This window comes from Acanthochromis polyacanthus, chromosome 8 (assembly GCF_021347895.1).
Source record: "Acanthochromis polyacanthus isolate Apoly-LR-REF ecotype Palm Island chromosome 8, KAUST_Apoly_ChrSc, whole genome shotgun sequence".
NCBI lineage: Eukaryota > Metazoa > Chordata > Actinopteri > Pomacentridae > Acanthochromis > Acanthochromis polyacanthus.
This window is the reverse complement of record NC_067120.1, coordinates 13,889,901-13,907,202: the sequence shown is the minus strand read 5'-3', so window position 1 is coordinate 13,907,202 and position 17,302 is coordinate 13,889,901. Positions and strand designations below refer to the sequence as shown.

General features: G+C 40.8%; 1 protein-coding gene across 10 annotated transcripts in view; it reads right to left on the bottom strand.

The window, feature by feature from the left end:
• Nucleotides 1-17,302, bottom strand: part of tjp1b (tight junction protein 1b) — a 69,842-nt gene that overhangs the window by 30,080 nt on the left and 22,460 nt on the right. The window contains exon 1 of one of the 10 annotated variants that reach the window (XM_022192901.2): nucleotides 5,628-5,845. The exons of the other annotated variants lie outside the window; for them this stretch is intronic. The gene's annotated coding sequence lies outside the window, so the exon portion shown is untranslated. Of the gene's footprint in view, nucleotides 1-5,627; nucleotides 5,846-17,302 lie in introns of those variants that run through there. 10 annotated transcript variants of the gene reach the window in all.

Genomic DNA, 17,302 nt, shown 5'->3' with positions numbered 1-17,302 from the left:
ATACAATCAAACAGCTTTTACAAGACACTGTCAGACAACTGGTCAGGACTGTGTACGCTTGTTTTAGTAGCTGAGTCATTTTATGCTGCTTGGGCTAGCATGCTTCCTTTATAGGGGCATATCGCATGGCTGCACAAGCATGCGAATTCACCCTTAGGCAAATTCAAGCATCTGCGCTATATCTATCTATCCATCCATCCGTAGATAAAGATACATATATATTATACAGATAGATATATATAGAAAAAGACAGACATTTTGTTCAAGGATGGGGCTACCTGTTTTGTTATAATACAAGTTCTGTTGTAGTCATGGTGAGGAAACATGTGAGACCACTGCAACAGAAACTACTGTACGCTGCTGTACTTTCATTCTGTATCAGATTAAAGCGGCAACATTTCATTGTTCGCTCCATTCTAGTGGACATGAATGGAAGGTTACCCACATAAAGTTCTGGGTGCCTTACTTTGACATCACACTATAAACCAACTATTCAACTTCATGCACTTAAAACCTCCTTTACTGCCTGTCACAGACTGCTCGTTTCTTATCTAATTCCTGACATTTATGAGACTGTTATTACAGACTGCTGTAACGGCATCATTTGCAAACCGCTTCTGCGTCCTGCTCGGTCTGAGCAGGTTTAGCAGCAGCGACCACTGACACAGACGCTCTGTGCATCCAGACAAAGTAAACGGACGACTCAGCTGTGAACGGATTTATATGGTATTATCGCAGATTTGTTTGAGTGTGAAAGATGAAATGCATTACACTGAGAGCATACAACAAATACACAAAAAAGACAGAGAAAAATTCACAAATAAACAAAAACCTGATCCAGGTTTGCCAGGCAGTGATACTGTAAAAACACAATCTTACAGAGAGAAGCATTCGAAGCTGAACAGAATTCAGGACAAAAAAAAACTGTTGCACAGTTGGACAAATATTACAGATACCATTCATCAGCACTGTAGGATTTGGAGTAACACCAAATCAAAGCCATGCGGGTCACGAAATCCCACATATCAGTTGGGATAATGATCAAGTTGGAAAAGCCCGACAGATACCAAGTCATTGATAGCCAAGGGGACATGTTAAATTTACATCCCTCTCAGCAGAGCCTGAGACGGGTGACAGATACCACACATAGTTTGCTCTCTCCACTAGCTTCTGCTTCCCAGCTTCCAAATTAATTATTTCCACATCAACCAAAAGAGGCATGCGAAGAACCTGAGCTGCTAATCGCTACAAGTCAGCAGTTCTGCCACTGCCATGTCTTCTTCTACACTACATTCATGACTAAAGGATGCAAATGTGTGGTGGCATGCTATAAACTCATTTCCTTGTAGCTCAGCATTCCCTACATTTCCCAGCACCGTTTCTTGCTTAAATCTCACACTTGTCTCATTCTACCGTTTTAATGTTTATCATGTTAAAGTCCACAAACGTTTCTGTACGAAGTTTAATTGCTCAGTAGCACTTGGGTAACAAATGTTGCAAAAATTTTACTTTTATAATTCAAATCAACCACAGCTCTATGTCCATGTGATTAGTGGACCTAAAACATGTAAGAAAATGCCTCTGTGTTGTCTTAAACACTTTGGTGTTGCTTTGGACAGGCACGAAAGCTAAGACTGTCAACGCTGCAGTACATTTAACTAACAATGATTGGGTTTCACATTCAAAAATAGAGGCAGTCTGCAGGCGAATCCTATTTAATGTGCTAAACAATAAGGCTGACTGTCAACGCTGCAATTAACAAGTATTCTGATTGGTGTTTAGACACTATGATAATGAGCTGTTATTACAGCACTGGCTGTCATAATATTGATGCAGTCAGGAGTTGTGTATTTTTTGTCCAGCACTGCTGTCCTTGTACAAATTCTTCGGATGGGACAAGACACACATTGTTTTGTCAGAGACATGTTTTGTGTTCCTTCTCTATATCGGTCGCTCCTTGCACCTTTTCTCAAAACACACGACACAAGCCTAGCTGTCCTGTCGAAAATAGTAAAGCTTGAAAATAAGAGTGAGAAGTCAAGCCGCGGTAGACCACTATACATTATAACATTTTATATTTCATCCATCTAACTGTTTTAAATTCAACCTTCCGTATGTTATTTTGCTTCACCCATTTGCCATTTTGAGGGCAGTGGAAGCGACCGACATGTTATTACTGTTACAGTCCAATAATATAATCCTTCAAACTTCAATTTTCAACCTTTTAATAGCCGTTAAGCTGCTGGATCCTCCACTATGTTCACCACATATGCACTATCTGAGTTCACTGGATATTTGGTGCTGAACAGGTACGATGCAGTGGATTTTTACAGCTTTTTAGCTCAAATCAACTGCCTGCTGCAGCCTAAAGGGACTATTAGAGTGCTGAGACTAAACCAAAACCGTAAGGATGCAGACCGGCTCCAGTGACAGAATAAGCAATAAGCTAAAAATCACCTTTTACATTACTACACTTAATGGTCATTTGATAGTTTATTAACACAGTTGGTTTTAGTAGAAACATTCATTACTTTCTTTAAACTATTCAATGTACACCCTCAAACATTTTTGAATTTTCTGTAAAACAACACATGTCCAATAAAAATGCAAGCTTTGATACTCACTCTCAGGGACAGTGGCTCGGTGTGAGTTAAGTCTATTTCCAGACACCACAGCTGGAGTCAGTGATCATAGCCAGCGCTGGAGTGTCCTGAACACATGGACCAGGAAATCAGCTCCTGAACTCAATCAGCCCAGTGGAAGTTATCAGTGCCCCACACCGAGCACACAAGAGGGCAGGAATGTGCTGATAAGCTGAGCCACTGACCTGCACCCCGCCTCCTCTCCATCACAGAGATTGAAATGAGGACAACGGAGCCAAAGAAAAACAGTAATGATAAGAGATCTTTCTACGCTATACAAAAAGGGAGGTTCATTTTGAAATGTGACTGATGAAAGACCCTGCAAGCCTCTTCATCCTGAAAATTCCACACCCCTTTCACACAGGGATTTATGCTGGACTTGATTTATACAAGGATGCTTCTGTATAACTGGAGCGGCAGCCGTAATGTAAAGGCGCCATTTGTTCACACAGAGGTTTCCTGTACTATGGAATCATGGATTTTAATGTCAAAGGTCTTGGCCGTGTATCAAATCAATGACCTTTCAATGTCCATGGCACCGATCAATCAACACTTCGTATCATCTTAAAATTGTAACGTAAAGCTGAGGTAAAATAAAGTATCAGAGGAACAGGGGATTCAGATTCTTTAGTCTGGTGCATAAGCTGTAACTGATCAGGTCTATCAGCACGTGCAATACAATCACATTTGAGTCATGTTTTGTCATGCACACAGTTGAGAAAATGGACAGAATATGCAAACACTGTAACAGTACATGCCTTCTGCATGCTGAGATACATGGGAGTAGTCCAGGCTAGCTCTTTGAATCTTTTTCCTTTGTTGTTCCAGTGGCACCTCTAGGCTACCTCTAACCCTAAAATACATGGTACGTACAGCACCAAACGTTTTTTCGGCACCGTTTTCCAGTACAAGTTCTCTATGCAGTTAGATCGCTAATTACCTCAAAAGAGGCCATCCATGCTGATCTATTTTATCTTAACAAAATAATTAGTTTTGGCATGAAATTCGGTTTAAAAATACAGAAAGCTTAGCTTCTACAAGGTACACCATTTGACAACACACCATAAAAAATGGTAAATGGATAAGCCTCTAAAACTAGACAGCTTCTATAAATACACAGGACTATAAAGCTGCTGTCAAATTTAACAAACAGGCAAAATATCAGTTAAACTTGTCCTTCCAAAACCACAATGGCTCGGATGACAGCGATTCCCATGACAGCGTAGGGCAGTATGATTTACAGGCCAACATGTATGGCTGCCCTTGAGCAGCTAGATATTTTCTTCTTCACAGGTGACATGTTTTCCAAACTCATTCCCAGCACAGCTCCAAAATATGAGTTATTTGGAGAGGGGGGAAAAGTAAATTTAATTGTGTATGTAATTAAACATCAATTGGCTGCCACAAGAATCATCTGTATTGTGCTTCTCCCACCTTATTTGACAAATTTATTTCTCTACCTCGCTGTAGTTTCATGTAACACTGCTATGTGCAGTAATGAATCGTCCTACTTCCACTTAAAGATATACCAGTCATATATGTTATAGTGTGACATCACTGCAGTCATTACTTGCAAGTGTGAGCTGCCTTTAAAATCAAAGCAGGTTTTTAAAAAGTGAAAACAAGACAACAAAAAGCCACTGGAGTGTATGTCAGGATCATATCTGCCTCACATTATTTCCCAAAAAACATGAACACAACCTGAATGGAGGGGCCAGTGAGGCATGACAATATTATATACATATCTATTATCTGATATCTTGGTCACAGGAGGGAATCTAAACCAAAATTATGATACATGTTGGCCCACCAGGCACATATTTATTCATTCATTCATTCATTCATTCATGTTAGTGGAAAACTGTATTACTTGCATTTTTGAAGCCCAAGATAAATAAATTCAAGCAGAATCATAATATTATGACTGGGATCTGTGATAACATCAAGTCAGGAACTAAATCTGATATTTCTATCATCAGGTTTTACATACTATATTTTAACATGCCCCCTTCAAGTTAACGTCACCTGTCCGTTTCAGAGCTAGTCATGACTACTTCACAACAAATGAAAAAATGTGACAAAACAACAAACAAAACCACAATTCATCTCTATCAATATTCAACAGGTGACAGCTGGTGAATTCAGTCCACGTTAGCAGCAGTCCTTCCGTTGGTGTGGAAATGAACACAGTAAATGCAGTTAGCATGTGTGAGGTACTTCAAACTGCGACTGCTGTCCACAGTAACCCCCTCCCCCCCTGCCCCCGACACAGCTGACATGACAGTGCGTTATTATGACAGCTGGTTACACTGTACAGACACCGGGACAGGCGAGCAAATATTTCAGTGCCACCAAACTAAAACCAGCAAACAAGCTCATATTAGCCAACTTCTACCTAGCTTCAGTAAAGATCGGTTTTATTAACGGAACATCAAAACAAGGTGAGCCACGGCATGACCTTCCCTTTCATTTAGTAAAAGCGATGCCGTATTTCTAGCAGCTGACTTCATGTTACCACTCCCTCTTTGCCCCTCGCAGCCTGACACTTAATAAATCTTATGCCCCCTTTATACCCTCTTGGTCAAATCAACCCCCTAGCTGGCCGACATTTTGTTCCAGCGGCTAGGCTAGCTCCTCGTAGCTAATGTTACCTGGACGCACTTAACAGCCCGTCCGCCAGATGACAGCTTTAACGCGGGGCTAAGTGTGACTTAAAATCACCGCTTATGGCAGCCCCACGAAGAATAGAGCAATAAACCACCTCTTTTATGATTTCAATTACAAGATAACGTTAGCATGCTGGGCAACTAGCTAATCACTTAGCATAGCGCGCAGATGCAATTTGCTAGCAGTGAGGTAGCTCGCTCGGCTTGCACCGTTATCGCTCGCTTGTACCCGCAGGGGGACACATCCAGTCAGCTCCCGTGGCCACAGCGACAAAACACGCTCCTTAATAAACGTGGATAAATCAAGAAAGCCATTCACCTTGGGGAGAGCAATGGTCCTCACGGCGTGCTTGTGGATATCTTACAGAAAAGGGAAAAGATCTTCCTGGTGTGGCTCCAGAGCAGCAGCAGCCGCCGCACTGCAATGGCAGGCAGTGGATGAAGCCTTCCTTCTCCCCCCCCTCTGCGCTTACACTTCGGCTGCTTTCTCCGCCGCGGCGACAGTGACAGGTTCGCCTGGAAGAAACCATTCCGGTTTGTCCGCGGGGGGCGGAGGGAGAGCAGGGATGCAGAGAGGCTGCCCACAACAGCAGCAGCAGCATCTATCCAGCAGCATCAAGCGCCATTCCAGCGTGAGAGCAAGAGGAAGAAAATGCACCGACGAAGCTTTCTCGGTTCCCGCTGAACACGTTAATGCCCGCAATAAATAGAGGAATGGATGCGACTGTTCATTATGTCATCCGTTTCAAACAGAGCCGCATCGATTAATAGAAAAAATAAACAAAAAAAATACTCATTTTGAAATACTCCAAAACTGCTTTTCATTCACCTCACAGAAAGTTATATCAATAGCCTATTATAAAAAATATTATAGTGCAATCTTAACACCTTTCTATAATTTAAACGAACGACTTTGAATTTTAAATTTATGGACAAATGGCATTTAAATTTTACATCAACTACAGGCCTACTACAGATACAAAAAAGGTGATTTTTATTTGTCTTTTTCAAGGAGGTATTTACGTAGAAAACATCTACAGTGTAGACAGCTGTATCTATGTTGGTGTTGGCTGATCAAAAATTTGACTAAATGACAGCTGAATCTAGATTTTATTATCAAAATGACACTTTTCAAATGTCCATAAAAACCTCCTAAGGATGTATTTAACAGAACAAGATAACCACTCTGCAGTATATTCATGACACCCTAAAAATAACCTCCTTTTCCAGGTAATATAATTTCCCTCTTCCACCAGCTGTACAGTAGAAGGTAAACTGCAGGAGGCCTGACAGACCTTTCTGTACAGGAAAAACTGTGCATAGGAAGCTTTTGCTGCATTTTATGCGAAGAATTACATATAGAGCTAGGAAATCATGGGAGGAAGAAAAAGCTACCGACACCAGGGTTTCATAGAGTATTTAAAACACTTCTTTTTATGATCATTTTACCTTCACTTGATTATGTTAATAGATCTTTTACACAACACATTTCATTCAAATGCTGCACTACCTGCTTCACAGTGTTCAAACTCAGACTTTTCAGGATATTTTTGCAACGCATACAATAATAAAGATTGTTTTTTAACATCTGTAAGCATTCAACAGCAAGCTACAACAGATATTCTGTTGTAAATACCTCTACTCCTGGAACACTACCTTAAGATCCATTTTATCTAAACGGCAACATAGAATAGAAAACGTATAATATAAGAACATTCTCATGTTAAACAGGTCTTCATATTGATTGCAGAGATTGAATTTCCCCCCCAAAAATGTGGTTTGATTGATTAGATGTCCTTCAAAAACGAAGTACTGGACAAGGACAAAGCGGTTGCCTTTCTGCACATGTGCATAATTAGTAAAAGCAAGTACTTACTTCAAAATTCTGCTACACTGTTTTCATATTTTTTAAAATGCAAAATATGCTATCAAGAATTCTATTTGGATCTCACATTTAACAACAGCAAACAAAGTTTTTATGAGGAAAGCTGAGGTAGGTTGCTTAAGTAGTAATGACATGCTGCAGAAAGCCATTTAAAATGCAGAGGATAGAATTAAAATCCACCCTACAGTCACGATGCTCAATACTCCTTCCCATGGGGCATCCAGATTTAATCAATATACAGTAGAATGTAAATTGTGCACTGCAGCAAACCCCACTCTTAAGACTCTATCGCATGCATTTCAGTTTTTGTGCTGGCTTTTCCAGAAGTAGCTAATTCTCTGCAGCACCTTTCTGTTGTGTATTTTATCACTTTGAGATTGCGTGACCGTTCTTGTCACCTCTACCTCTGGCACTAATGAGTGCAGGAGAAGATAGGGGCTGAATATAATGCTGGAAGGAGCATAGAGGTCCTGCAATGTTGCTGACGTAGGGAGATTGCTGCAGATTCCATTGGAGGATCGGGAGGAAAAGGGGGCGGGGGCATCTTGAATGGAAGAATGCGAGTTGGCCAAGGTCATAAGAATAAAATAAATAAGGACAGTCACAGATATCCTATGGAAAACAACATGTGATGAACAGCAGTCGTAAATGGTGAAAATATAAAGAAAACTCAAAGAAAAGTGACCTGTACTTCTTCAGGCTTCTTGGGTGCAATAATAGCCAAACCTTTAGCAGTATGCCAGGATAGTATGTGTCACAGAGCATGAATGATGACTAGATGATGAACATTGTCACTATACCTTATCATCATGCACTGCAATATTAAAATTGGCTTAAGTATAAATCATAATTGAACTATCAAACCCTATGTGAAATGCACAAACATCAACTTTTTGATTTTTTTTTTTAACCATCGTGCATTTAAGATGGAAGTGGCTTTGATGTGAGAGCTCATGCTCCTTCGTGTGTTTCCGTTGAAGCCCTTGAAATACCCTCTGTTATTGCTACGACAGTGTTTGCTTCACTGGCTCCAACTGCACAGAGGGAGTTTCACATGCCGTGCAACAGAATAATGCAGCTCCTCTCTCCCATCAGCACATTTAGAAGCACAGACAGGATCCAAACCAGAGTATGACTGCAGGAACAAATCACATGAGTGGAGAAGCAAATTAGAAATTCACAGCAGGTTGGCTTTTAGAGTGCGCTGCCCCTGACGGCGAGTGAGTCACCTCTTAGCTGTACAGGTCAAGAAAACAGCCTAGTAAGCAAAGGTTGGCGTGGCTATCTGTGATGTTTAATGACTGCAGCTATCGAATGACATGACAGACGTTAAACATAGCACTGCAGCAGAGGGAAATGAATGCATTTGTCCAATAGTGGTGTGAGATACAACATGATATTGTGTGGCACCGTGTTGCCAAAAGCTGCAAGACGATATGCAAAACTTTGTGCTTCTTATCTTGTTATCCAGCGGTTGGTTTTACGAATTGGAGTACATCAGTGTAATCCCATAATGGAGTTAGCTGGCGACTGTACAGATGCTCGTATTTCTGTGATTTCTGTGTTGTCCTCTGTCAGTATCACTGACCTCCAGCACGAGAAAGCAGCACACTGACTTGACAGCCAGCCCATTAATTCAGAACAGAAAGGTTTCATAATGCCACGCGATTACGGAGTGCAGCACAGTCAGAGCTGAAGAGAGAGACAGGGGTTCACGATCTAGCAAGCATGAGACATCTTGTAAAGTCAGCAGTTAAAAAAATACCCATCAAATAGTGCTTTGTAGAAGAATGGTGTGACCTCGGCGAAGCAGAATGTACAGCAGTAAAATCCAGCTGAAACATGCAGGAGATAAAATTTGACCGCAGTCTCCTGATTTCTGTTCAGCTCATTAGCAGCTGATTTTACAGTTTGCGCTTGTACCAACCATCCCACATCATGAGATATATTTAATCTTTCATCTACTGTATATCACCTAGAGTGTTCATTTAAATACAGATATCAGTTATGATGATAATGATGCAGCCGGCTCTGCTGCTGAGGCTTTTGTGAACTCAGCTTTATATAAGGGCCACCTAGAGCAATTAAACAGCAGAATTTGCAGAAGACTCATTTTGTTCTTTGTGGTTTGTTTTCCTTGTAGCTCAAATGCAATGAATAGTTTATATATTTTTAACAACAATTTTATTGCCCACTGGCTGCCAGGAGATGTTTTTGTGTATCTGCAGAAACTGCTGCAATGTTGAAATCGAAAAAAACCTGTTTACACAAAGGTTTCCGAGTCATTTCAGTCACCTAATTATGTGTCAATATCATATATATTGGGGGGGAAATGCCCTTAGGTTCATGTATGTTATTAAACTGTGTCAAAAATGCTATCACAGTAAACACACTTTTATGCATGTCTTATTATTATTTCCAAAATAAAATCCCACTTTAAAAGCAAGTCATAATAAAAGATAAGACACCACCTGACATGGTGAGCATGGAGGATGTGACTGACAAAGCTCAAAATCTGGATTTACTGCTTCATAAATTTCAAGCCTAAAATCATCACTCGTGTACATGGAGGAGATACATATTTTTAAGATTCCCCAAATGAACCTATAATCTGTCTCATTTTTCCACCAACAGCTGAGAGCTCAGACATATCAGGTGACATGAAATGGCCTCACATCCCCAGGCCTGCGGATCATGTGACAACAGGCCACCAACATCCAAATCCTCTCTGGATCAAACTACGGCATCATGTACAGTAGCAAAGAAGCAATCACCTAAGTATGTTTATCCCAGGAGGGAGCACAAATGCTAATAAAGATGAACAATTCCAATCAGTTAATGTGGATGCATGTTATGACCGAGAGGTTTTTAGCAGTGAACCGGTGACTTAAATTATTTTGCCTTTGAGCACGTGTCCAGATCATGGATTGTGATATGAACCGTGAAGCTCCATTCCTGGAGGAGAATAAAAGCCTTTAAAGCAGTTGATTCCTGATCAATCAAGCTGTGATTCTGCAGACAGCTGGAAATGGCTCGGGCAGATTAATTTTCTATGTTAACGAACAAAAAATATCCTCTTCTAGCATAAGCTCAGGGGATCTAAAACCTGCAATGTCGTTCAAAAACGTGTTATATAAAATACTAGCTAATTAATTTATTCACAGTGTAGCCCCTGACACTTAAGCCTAAATTAATGAGGTGGCTGTAATTCTTTATTTTCCATCAACTGGACCTTTAAATTATTTTGGATTCATAGGAGGTTGTCTATTCATGGTTCGCTCCTCTGAGAGAAACCTAGCTCAGGATGAGAGTAAAGCAATTAGAGGTCTTGGTGGTCTGGGATCAGATGCTCCCTTTGGACCAATATGAAGGGGTACTGTGGAGGGCAGTTGATAGGGGTAACAGAGACAGGAAGAGAAAGGGAGAAAAATCACCCAGGGGTAATTTACCGCACTGCGGAAACAAGCCAGACAATACTATAAATCTCCTCTGCTTCTCAATTCAACTGGAAATTAATTTTTATAGCAACCACAGGTTGACTCATTGATAAATCCCATGAGAAAGAAAATACCAAGGCACAGTTGTATTTTACACAGTAAATAGTACAAGGATGCCCCTTGTGCAATACATCAAATGAGCGCAGGCTTAAACTACATGTTCTTCTGCTTAGTTTTGCCAACCGCATGAGCTTTAATAGACATTAAATAAACCACTCTTCCCATTTTTGCTGCTCTGCTGCCCACTGCTTGTGACAATAATCTGTATCTTCAAATTTCTATCAACACACATGAAGGCAAACCACTCATCCAAACCCAACATCTCAAGTGCACATCCAACCCTCCTGTCTCTATTGCGTCAGCTATGCAAAAATGCTCGTTTCACTGTGTTCCTGCATGTTTAGGTAGTAAAACTCTGCCCTCTGCAGGACTTGAGCTGCACACTATCTATCTGTGTCGAGCCTGTCTGTGTGAAGCCATGCAAGAGGAAATCTATATGGAGAATTACTTATGGTGGCGTGAATAAAAGCGTGAGGACAGTGCGTGATTTCAACCCCAGCTGGCGGATGGTGCTCGCACGAGCTGATGTAGGGAGACACAAGAAGGAGTTGGGGTAGTTCACCCACGGGTCTGCCGTGATGGGATGCTCCTGAGTCTAAACAGCATATGGTGCCTCCCTGGGCGTCCACACACATCCTACATGTCCAGCAACATGGCAGGCTGCATGACACACACACACACACACACACACACACACACACACACACACACACACACACACACACACACACACACACTTCTAAATACAGAAAACGAACACACACTTTTCCCTTTAATTCATTATCCAACACAGCATATATTGGAAATGAGATGTTTTGCAAAAAACAAAAGGTTGCATTTATTATGTTTCTGTGTTTTTTGCATTGATCAAAGTAGTACTCGACTGTGACGCGGGAAATCTTGCAATATTTAAAATGGTTGTGAATGATTTCACACAAACAATGTGCTTTTATAAATCACAGAGTGAGGTGCTTGTTCAGATGAATGAAGAAAAGGCTGCCACTGAATTACAGCACTGTAAAAGTAAAGCTGAATATTCTGCCTTTGAACAGAAAATGCAAGAGAAACTACTCTGACAACCGATTACTGATGTCCTTTGAAAACAAAAATAGCCAAACATTTATTGGAACCACTTTCTTAATTCTGGGTCTTTGTTTTATTTTTTTTCCTTTAATGCTAACCTAATATGTTTGGATTTTGAACTGTGGATCAGTCAATAATTAATATTTTCTACCCTTTTGTAGCACTGTAGAAAATAAACATGCATTTAACAAAAACATTCATACTCATATTCCTGAAAAATAAATGTTTTGTCAGCTCAGTTCTTCTATAAATGTCAGACTCCATACTCTGTCATTAGAATTAAGATCTGAAGTGTTAAACAGCAGCAGATAAATTACCAAATCCAATGCATTTGATGTCTTTAAATCTACATTTTCTTTCTGTAGATAAATACAAAATATTGCCTCTGGAAAAACAGCATGTGCTCCTCAAATGATACTCGATCAGCAGACAATGCACTCTATAGAGCGTACACAAATGTGAGCATCAAACCTTGTGATTGATTAAGTTGTCTTAGGACAACCTTCTCAGTGTTTCATTCTTCATGCTTGACTTCCCCACCATGGCCACCATCTTGGTTCCTACAAACATTACATCATCCTGCTGGTTGTCCTTCACTTGACCCCACACTCAAATGGGGGGAATAACATGAACATCAAGCCCTCCTTGAAGATAGGCCGAAATTATAATGAAAGGTTGTTATTGTGATATTAATAGATCGAGACTCTGTCTTTGGAACGGAAAGTATTGTTTGTGATGTTGGTTTAGCGCTACAGTTTCACTAATCCTCTGCTGCAAATGGTGCTTACTATCCAGGTCTCCGTTCCTGTCATAAATCATGTGGGAAAGTCAATAGAGTTGTTGGGATTTATGTGGGTTTGAGGCTCCTCTCTTGAGATGATTTGTTGTAGATGAGGGACGCGAGCCTTGCCATAAAAACAATTCAGAGGCACGAGTCATTTTCTTCAAATTGTGCGCTGACAACCAAGGACTCTGCTTTCTTTCTCCTGCATCCTTTAAAGAATAAACGAGTATATTTGATCAGATTATGTAAGTGAGTTAATATTAACTCTATTGGCCAAAAGACACAATTATAAATCTTTGCAATTACCATTAAACCTGCAATAATCGGCCATAAAATGGTGATAAATGCATAATTATTAGTATTACGCTGGAACGTTTCATTGTTTTTGTGAAAGAAAACAAGAAGAAATGTTACAAAGCACCATTGCAGACATAACATATTGCTACAAGATGTGTGACATGATGGTGCTAAATACATACAGCACAAAGGGCCCACAGTGACCCACCATATGTCCCATCAGAGGACACATGGGCAGACCTGACTCCTGAGTCACAGCCCCGAGAAATACACTCAACATCTGCCATCCCCTCCACGCAGCCTGTGGGATCACACATGCAACCTTCACACAGGCGCCACGCATGACCAGCTCCACCTCAGTGACACACCTCCAACCACCCCCCTCAGTGCTTATCACCTAAAGGACAAAATATGATAATCCATTCAGCTCTGTTCTTACATAACAGCCCCGTCTCACTTGGAGAAAATCAGCTGCTCCAATCACAGCGCCCCCCGTTCATCCCCACCTCTCCGCTCTTTCCAATAAGGCCTCCTACGGTGCTGGTCTTGATAAATCTCCTTTGCCCACCCCATGTGCTCTGCTCCTTCTCTTCCTTTTCGCACAGCCCTCGTGGTGTGTCCTGCTCAGGTGCAGCCCTCCTCTCCCACCTCCATGCCTTCAGCACACGGGAACAATCTCCCTCTAACAGGCCCTGAATATGCAGATTGGTTAATTCAGCTGCAGTTGCTCTCTCCGTAAATGCATCTGCAGCACTTTCCTAAGACTGAGCAGCGAATAAATGCTTACGCTGGGGCTTTTTTTGGTGGTGGTTAGGGGCGAGTGCCTCTGTCCATGGCAGATTGCAGCCAAGGATGGGTTTTTAAGAGTGGAATGGGGCGAGCAGAACTAATAAGAGATTAAGACTTTGACCAGTGCAAACCTGAGGCCCAGCTGGTGACTGATCCTGATCTGTTAAGGAGTAATTAATTTAATTGTGCTTTTCATCTTGGCTTAGTTGCATCTGCTCCTGCTGATACAGTTTTAGCTTCTCTGCAGCTCACCTGGTTATAGCCTCTGCAGCAAACATTCCTTCAACATTTTCCAAAACAGCTGAGAGGGCAGGAAAAACACTGCATTAAAAACAGATCTTTCCCAAAATCAAGGCACATGAAACCGCAATCTGAGTTTAGCATCTACACTGCACCAGGAATACAAGGTGTGAATGTTTCCTATTGTCACGATGAAACATAATGCACAAAAAAGATCAGCGACACATTCAGAAACATTTCAACACTGATCCGTACAAAAACGCACACAGCAAAGAAGACACATCTTGCTTTTTCAGACCATTAATCCCTCAGGTTGTTTCTTTAGAGCAACAAAGAAATGTCACATAGTGGCTGTATATCAGAGATTGTTGGTGTAAATGATGAAGGCAGTCAGAGTTCCTGTGATCCGAGAACAGATGGACTAAAGCTTCTCCCTAAAGCAGAGAAAAATACTGTAAACGCTGCTGCTTTGATGAACACAGAAAAAATAACTCCTGCTATACACAAAGGCACTGGGTGCATAAAAGACTGTAGTTAACCCCCCTCTCCATCTCTGTTGTGCTTTCTGCAGCCTTAGCACTAAAATCTGATTCAAGCTTTCTGTGAACAAGTGCGCTGCTTGCCAACACAAATGACAGTGGGAGTGGGCCAGGCGCCAAAGTCCTCCCCTGACTATCAAGAGAGAAAAGCAATCAAAGAAGCAATCGATATAAACAAAGTCTTAACTACTATTGATTATTTAGCTCTACACTGATGGGCAATGATAGTTATGGACCTAAATTCATACACTCAGTTGATTAATATCTTCACTTGTGCATGGAAACGGCCAATCAGGCAGGATTTTTGGGGGGTTAGGGAAGCACTGCGGACCGTGCGGTGGCTCGGTGGCACTGTTGTGTCTGTTGTGACATTTCAGCAGGATGCAATGGAAACTGCTCCTCAGCTCAGCATCCTGCAGTCTCATCACTCACTGTAAGGCGGACCGTTACTTCCATCAGCTGCATTTGAGTTCGGGCAAGTCAGCAAGTTTTCCTCCAGTGCACACACGGCCTGCACAAAAGAAATATACCGTGGAAAGGCTGGGAGCCCTTAGCTGAGCGCTCATTCTCTGCTGAGATAGTGGCCTTGAGTCATTTGAAGCATCGTCTGAGTGGCAGGCCATAAAGACAAATGACCGCGATGTGGGGAGACGCTCGCTGTGACTCACTGAGCGGGACGGGATATGAGAATACAGTGACAGTTTTCCGTTCGGATGTAAGCTTAGGTTGGTTGTGTGTGGCTCAAAATCAAGGCCACCACTAATCTGTCAATTACAGCCTAAAAGCTTCCACCAAATCACAGCCAGGTGTACTAAATGAAAACTGAACATTGATTTTTGTAATTACTTTTCCAAATGTAGGTCTTTTGTGCAGACAAGACAATTCATTCATTTTGACTGAGAAAACAACTGTGTGTTGTGATGTTTCACTGCTTTAACAGTGGATTTAGGGATTTCAGTGTCAGTTTGTTGGTGAGTCGGTCCACCGTTTACACCAAATACATCAACTACTGCTGGATGGAGTGACTTGAAATATCATACAGACGTAATGATATTTTCCGTAAGATGAATGCTTGAGAATTTTTGTATCTGTCAAGAGCAGCAAGTTGGCAATTTTGGAGAAGTAAAATCTCTCAATGACAAGTAGATGGATTCATACAAGAGGGAAATTTAATACATACATACAAAAAGATTAATCTGGATCGGAATTATCAACATTTGGAAATCCCATGTTCTGCAAGCCAGGACTAGGTAGTCTATTGCATATTTGAGGCAGCTTTTAAAAGCAGCATCAGACTGTATCACTCAGACTTTTAAAGAATTCAGATTAGCGGGCCTCTAAATGGGACTAAACACCGTATTATATGCTGCTAGTTATGTGCTGAACAATAACAAACACTGGGTCACTTTTCGTGTTTTTATTTGAAGAGGCAGAAAACAGAACAATTTAACAATTCAAACATCCTATTTTCATTTCCTTTAACCAGTCAGACCCCTCATCTTACCCACAGCAAAAAACACAAGCAAACAATCATACATTATTTATAAAAAGGGTTCAGATGAGGAGTTTGACTGTTTAAAGAAATAAAAATGGAAGTGAAAATGGAGGGGCACGCTTGTGTTGTTTTATTGTGCTGTTTTCGGTCTCCTGAAATGAAAACACTTACGATGGCCCCAGGCTGGCTATAACACTTTCTGCTCTTTACATAGCAATCTGCCCACACTGTGATATGTAGTCCCATTTAAAGCACTGCTAATCTGATTTTGTGTTCTTGAAAAGCTTGTATCTGGATCAGTTGTTTTGAAACTGGCACAAAAGTAAGATGGATTACTTGATCCTTGATAGCAAAAAAATGTGATACCTAAATGGGGATTATTTTGATTCAGATTCAACTTTTTGAACAACTGGACCCAGAGGATAAATTAAGATAAATCCATTTTTTGGGGGTGATCTGCTGACATTTACACTTGTTCCACCATGTGGATGACATTTGTCGCTTTGGGTGAAATATCTCAACAATTATAGGATTGACTGCTGTGAACTTTGGTTCAGATGCCGCTGCCAGCCTCAGAAAGAATTATAATTACTTTGGTGATCGTCTGACTTTTCATGTAGCACCGTTCTCAAGTCAAAATGTAACATGTCTGATACTTTATAACCAAATGCCTGCAGAGCTAATGACATTTCCATCACCCTGAGCTGTGCTGTGTGTTTACTGTTGAGAAGGGAAAGTAAAAACATTAACATGATAAACTAACCCTGAATATACTTGGCATATTACCTGAAGATCTGACAGACAGAGATAGTAGATACCTATTGAGAGTCCTGCTCTTGATAGCAAAGAAAATGATCACAATCAGTTGGTTGAAGCCACATCCCAGCAACATAATGCAATGACAGACAGAGTAAAAGAAAAAAGGTTTAAATTATGGGAAAAAACTACAGCAAGACTACAACTGAAAGTAGAAAAAATTGAGGAAAGATGGAAACTGATAATACAAGCAATACCACAGCTCTGAATATTGCTTTTTTTGTTTTGTTTTGTTTAAAAAAATGTATTTATTTTATTTATATAGGTTGCTTTTGGGTTATTTACTTACCCATACTAGTGAATATTAAAGAAAAGTCATAATATAAGATTGTTGCTGGTATCTGTGTAAAATATGTGAGCTTGATTTATGTTTGACTTGTACAGAAAGGACATATTATGTGCATTTATGACTGAAGGTAACATGATTTGGAACGAGTGGGTTGTAAACTGGCAGTGTGATTTTTGTACATCTTCGTCTGTTGTACCTATGTGGAATAAAGAGTCTCACT